The 6,426-nt window shown below is 41.1% G+C and overlaps 1 non-coding gene across 1 annotated transcript; it reads left to right on the top strand.

Annotated features, from left to right (window-relative positions):
- Positions 1–2,880: 2,880 nt before the first annotated feature.
- Positions 2,881–2,952, top strand: trnap-ugg (transfer RNA proline (anticodon UGG)). The gene has a single exon. It is a non-coding gene; the product is annotated as a tRNA-Pro (tRNA).
- Positions 2,953–6,426: the final 3,474 nt, after the last annotated feature.

Here is a 6,426-nt window from a genome sequence, read left to right as displayed (position 1 = left end):
AATGCATTTGTTCAGAGACGCACCGTGTTGGCTCTGAATTTTCATGATGACTCATATAACAGGCACACAATTTTATTCAAGTTTTTCTTTATTGAAACATTGAATAGTTATTTTACTAATAACCATAGATCTAACCACCTGCCATTGTTCTTGCTAGTCTTTTTGCAAACACTATTAAACTTTGTAAATAAATATATAAACTTATTAGACTAAAGGCTTAAAGGAAATTGTGCAAGAAATACTTGAAGCACCACAACAGACAGGTATTGATGTGCGATGTGTCCCTGTTATTTCCAGGTCCAGGGCAGGAAAAAAGAGTGATGGCATAATTAAAGTTAATCTGCTGCTCAGCTGCTAAACTTAAATGGCATCATTATTGACAGTTGAGACTCCCAAACTTAACACCTTGGCATGAACTGAAACTCAGAAACATGGTAACTTGGACATACTAGGGAACATTAAGGCACAAGGAGCGTGCATACAAAGCCAGATAGATGACAACGACGTGACAGGGAACAGAGGAAGACTGATGACTTAAATACACAGGATAATGAGAGGATGGGTAACAGGTGGAAACAGAGCTGGAACAAATCTGACCAACGGAACAGAGGAAGCAAAACTAAATATGATGCACATGAAACAAGGTACTGTGAAAATAAATCAGGAAACACTAAGGGAATTAAACCAGAACCACAGAGATAAACACAATAATCAGAAAACACATAAATGTAAGAAAACTAAACTAGGAAACATAATTCACTCTAGGAATACTACAATAATGATTAACCAAGATTCAAAAGTTCACAAACACAAAACACTGAGTTAAAGATGCAAAACCATGAGGTAGACCCTTTAGATTTACACAAATTGACAGCAACAGCCTTAACTGTTTCATAAGATAATATTTCATATCAGACAAATTAGCTACTTATCACCACATTCTAGGTGAAATGCTGCTATTGAAACAACAAAAAAGTTCACTGACTTTATAAACTCAACTGATTAGATTTGGCAGAACAAAGTACACACATGAGAACACTCTTAGTTTCTCTTTTGACTTGATACTCTGCAAAGCAGTTCAAATCTGGGCCATCGGTGACTTTAAAATGCTGCTGACGTAGCAGTTTATGAACTATAATTGATTTATATAACGCATATTATATATTAATATGCGTTATATATTAATATATAATATATAACGCATACATATTATGCTACATAGGTTATATAGAATATATAGGTTTATAGATCTATATATCCAGATCTATAATGATCTGGATTATAGATCATCTATAATCCAGTTTTGAGATCCCTTCCCAGACGCCTTAACGCCCACTCACATCCTGGGCAATCTGACCTCAGGAAATCACATGATAGGGTGGGGCTAGGTTTCACAATGAGCTCATCCAAAACCTTGGCTGATTGTGATCTACACCCGTTTTCACACCTTGGCTCGTGTGATTAGGTAGAGGATCAATAGGGGGTCCATTGTCCCTCTTGGGGGGGATACTCCCACAGGTCTTAAATCTGGGACTCTCCACTATGTGACCCTAGAACTGAAAAAGCTTCTCGGATTAGAGGTGAGACGTCATCAAGCAACTTAAAGTCTTAAGTCTTAAAGACTTAAGTCCATATGCTTTTTTCTTTCCAAGCTCCTTAAACTACGATGACATGGATGACTGAGAAATATGCTGATGAAATATGCTGACAACTCCTGTCACTGCTGTCAGGCCCCTCACAACACCACGGGCCCGCTCTGCAGGAGTTTGTAGAGTGGTGTGACAGCTCCAAACTTGAACTGAATGTGAGCAAAACCACAGAGATGGTGGTGATCTTCTCCAGTAGGCAGAGGGATCTGGCTACTTCAGTCACCACCACCATCCACGGGAAGCCAGTGGAGGTAGTTGAGGAGTACAAATATCTGGGAACCATCATTGACAACCTCCTGAAATTCTCTGCCAACACAGAGGAGATTCTCAGGAGGTGCCACCAACGGCTATACCTCCTTAGGAAACTCAACTCCTTTGGAGTCAGCACACCCATCATGATGACTTTTTACTATGCCTTCCTGGAAAGCATCATGACCTTCTCCCTCACCTGCTGGTTCCACTCCCTCAGCCTTCAGAACAGGAACAGACTGCAGCACACTGCATCAGTGTGCTCTAAAATCATTGGACTGCCTGTCAGAACTATGGCACAGGATTTCAGCCAACAGGCCCTTAGACAGGCAGCCAAAATCATCAGTGACCCCTCTCACATTCTTCACCCCGCATTTCAATGGTTCCCCTCTGGGCTACGCCTCCGCTGCAGTTCCTGCAGGACTGAGAGGAGGCGAGCCACCTTTGTCCCCAAAGCCACCCTGCTTTTTAACTCCAGCCGATAACACCATTTCCCACACCCATAGACATAAACTACTCTACACTCTTTTTATACTGCCAACACTTTACTCACTTTTACTCACTTACAGTTATTTATTCACCTTTGAGTCACTTTAATTTTAAAACTGTGTATATACTGTATATTCTGTGTATTTATTATCTCATTCTTATTGCCTGTTTATGCCCTGTCCTTATCTTTAACGTCATACTGCTCTGTTGTATGTTAATTGCCACTTGGGGATAAATAAAGTCTTTCTGATTCTGATTCTGAACCTTCACAGACATGGACCAGAGACACAAACACAAGTATTGAACAAATGCTTATGTTGCCACACCCCTCTTTTCTCGTTACAACCTCCCCAAAGTGTGCAACTTTGCTTTCAGGTCCAGAACGTATTGATTCTCTTGTTTTAGCTGGGCTTAGAATTTCTGCCTAGTTTTCTTTGAGTCCAACACCCCCTGTGGCTTCCTGGTGAACAACAACTCAGTCAGATGGCAACTTGGCTCGTTGGTCTAGGGGTATGATTCTCGCTTTGGGTGTGAGAGGTCCCGGGTTCAAATCCCGGACGAGCCCAATTTTTTTCCCCCAGGTGCTGGATTGGTAGCTGCCCACTGCTTCACTAAGTGGATGGGTTAAATGCAGAGGACTACAAAATTTCCAAAGTGTGGGACTATAAGGGTTTTAAAGGGAGAAAATCCTGTGATGGGCTGGGGCACCTCCCGCACTGCAAACAACAGAGGGTGTAACCAGTGATCCCAATTGCGTTCATCCTTGTGAATGAACTTACACATCATGTCTGATTCAGCTGCTCCACTAGCCAGTCAGTCTGAGGGTGGCAGATGCTGGTACGACAAATCTAATGCCCAATAATTCGTACAGCTGTTTAAGTGTGCATGACATGAACGATGTGCTCTGGTCAGTCATGATCTCTTTCGGGATGCCGACTCAGGAGATGACCTGAAACAGCCATAATCCATCAGAACTAATACAAAGTGATATCCACGTGCTCGCCAGTGAAATGGCACAATGAGGTCCATGCCAATGCACTAAAACCGGACATCCATTAATGGTAACAGGCACAAAGGCACTTCTGGAATTGCTGGTTAACCAGCTGACACTCCGGGCAGGACACGCACCACTGGCGCATATCGGCGCGGATGCCTGGCCAAAAAAATTGGGCCATTATTCACTCCAGAATTGTCATTTCCCATATGCACTGCCATAGGGTTATAAGATAAGATAAGATAAACCTGTATTAGTCCCACATGTGGGGAAATTTTTTGGTCACAGCAAAAAGTACAAGTTAAGAGCAGTAAAAAACAGAATAGAAAAGAATACAGTAGAATAAGATAAAATAGTCACTATTGTGTATTGGATGTGTATGTGTGTCTGTCTGCACGTGTGTGGTCATCTGTAGAGACCATGTTGTCTGACAGCAGCAGGGAGGAAAGACATGCGAAATCTCTCTGTCCCACATCGTGGGAGCCGCAGCCTGCCACTGAAGGAGCTGCTCAGTGCTGTCAGAGTCTCCTGCATGGGGTGGGAGATCTTTTCCAACAGGGATGGCAGCTGAGCCTCCATTCTCCTGTCACTCACCACCTCGAATGGGTCCAGAGGGCATCCTAGAACAGAGCTGGCGCTGCAGATCAGCCTGTTCAGTCTCTTCCTGTCTCCAGCAAAGATGCTGCCACCCCAGCATACCATACCGTAAAAAATGGCAGAGGCCACCACAGTGTTATAGAAGGTCTTCAGGAGTGAGCCCTTCACTCCAAAAGATCTGAGTCTCCGCAGCAGGTACAGCCTACTCTGCCCTTTCCTGTAGAGGGCATCTGAATTATGAGTCCAGTCCACTTTATTGTTCAGATGAACACCAAGGTACCTGTAGCTATCCACAGCCTCAATGTCCATACCTTGGATTTTTAGTGGTTGCAGTGGAGGATGTTTGTGTCTGATATATATATGTTATTATTATTATTATTATTATTATTATTATTATTATTATATTGAGCCGCCTGGAAAATCATTTCCTGGCATCCGTAGTGATCCACTTGGGATAATAAATCTGTTGGGTATTTTCCTTGGCCTTCAGACAATAATTCTGATTGCTACAGTGTCGAAAGGGACAGGCAAAAAAAATTAAAAAAAAGGCTTACAGAGAATTATCACCAGCTCTGCTCTTCCCTCACTTCTGTTGAACATTTGGTGGTTTAATTGCCTGTAAATATAGTACTTTGGTTCACTTTGATTTCTCCCATAACATCAGCTTTTTTGTTCACTATCAGAAGAGTACTCAGATTGATACACAGTGGCAGTAAGGGAATGTTTTGGGTGTTGTGGAGCAAATATGAGGGCTCATTGGTTAATTTTATGTTTGCCACTAAGCCTTGGAGTGGAAGCGCAGTGCTCAGTGTGTAACTTGTCCTGCTCAGTGACCTAAAACATTGATTTTGTGGACAGCACATACTGTAGTCTGGGTAATGTATGAAGTATGAGCTCCACAAATAATGGGAGCATGATGTTGTTTATCTTTTCCTTTTGTTTTTGGGTCTTGTTGTGTTTTTGTGCTTCTCAGCAGTTATTCTGCTTGTGCTTGTCAGATATGCACTGCTTCTTCAGGACCCAAGTCACCCAAGAAATTAGGGTTATACAGCACTAATTTGTTGAGCAAATTGCCTTTTTGTGAATCACAGAAGGTTGGCTTAAACAAAGGAGGTGGTGTGTATTTTTCTTCAATAAATACCACGAAAGATATTGGAATCAGTTATGTGTTGGTAGAGCTTGTACCTCTCTGTTGATACCCATATGGAGCTAACAAGTGCTCAGAAATAATTTCAACTTTAAAATTCACTAGTAATTTTGGCGAACAGCTCCAGTGTAGGGTTTCATTCAACATTATTCAAACAGGAGCTTTCAGGAGTAAGTCGGAGTTAAAGGGCTTAACAAAAAGCAAACAAACAAAAAGCATTTATGTGAACATGATTAGGTACAAGAACTGGACTGAAAATGAGTAAACAAGCAGCCAAATAAAAAAATTAAAAGACCTTCAGAAAGCTTTTCAGAAAGAACTATTGTCAAATTACTTTAAAAGTCTGGCTTGGAAACAAAATATGAAGAAATAATAGGTGGCTCAAGACCTTTGCGCTGTACTAACTAAAATGTTAGAAAGCATTTCTTTACTGTCCTTTTGTTTTTTTCTTACATAGTTAGCAATTTCTAGCTACCAAGCCACCAATACATACTGACTAGTTGGTTAAGGAGTTGCAACAGGACACCCTCTCTTAATGGCACCCATTTAAAGACAGTAACTAGAGGCATCTTAAAAGATCCAGTTACATCACATCAGAAACCTCTATGTATAAGAAGCAGATGCTTGTGATGGATGAAGGTGATGCTATCTGGAGATTTCTGCTAGAAATTGCATCTGTGTTGCAGTTACTTCATGTCTTGAATCAAATTGGCAGATACATAAGAGGACTCATGCACATAAAAGGTATTTTGCTACAGGATAATTGAAACCTGTAAAAACTAAATCTAACAATATTTTTCCTTGTTCAAAATGGGCATCTAACATGTAGCTTAGATAATGAATCCAACGCCCCTTACAAAACAGAAGTCTTTGCATTCTTTGTTCCTCCTGGGAACGTGATGAATAAGAATGTAAATTAAACATTAAACAAAAAGTTTAATAATCTTTGACAGTGATCTTCATGGTTGTTCTTTGGTTGATGGCAAATGTGCTGAATTGTGTCACATTCCTCTTTGTAGTATTTTCAGAATTTCAGACAAGTTTGCTTCCAAACAAAAAACATATTGGTCTTTTCTTTGTCATTGATGGTTATTTCCCATTGCTGATCATTGCCTGCAAATCCTGTCTCCTCCTACTTTGGAAGCACAGAGCAGATTGTCACTGCAGAGGCTTACCCCCCCAGCACACCAACCCTTCAACCCAATCCCTTCAAATTTATCTGTGAAGAAAACACACAACAGCAGCATGAGAAGCAGAAGGGATCTCAGGAAAGAAGAGAGATAAAAGAGATGAGATTGGGG

This window comes from Pelmatolapia mariae, linkage group LG7 (assembly GCF_036321145.2).
Source record: "Pelmatolapia mariae isolate MD_Pm_ZW linkage group LG7, Pm_UMD_F_2, whole genome shotgun sequence".
Taxonomy (NCBI): domain Eukaryota; kingdom Metazoa; phylum Chordata; class Actinopteri; order Cichliformes; family Cichlidae; genus Pelmatolapia; species Pelmatolapia mariae.
The sequence above is the reverse complement of the archived record's forward strand: the minus strand, read 5'-3'. Positions and strand labels throughout refer to the sequence as shown.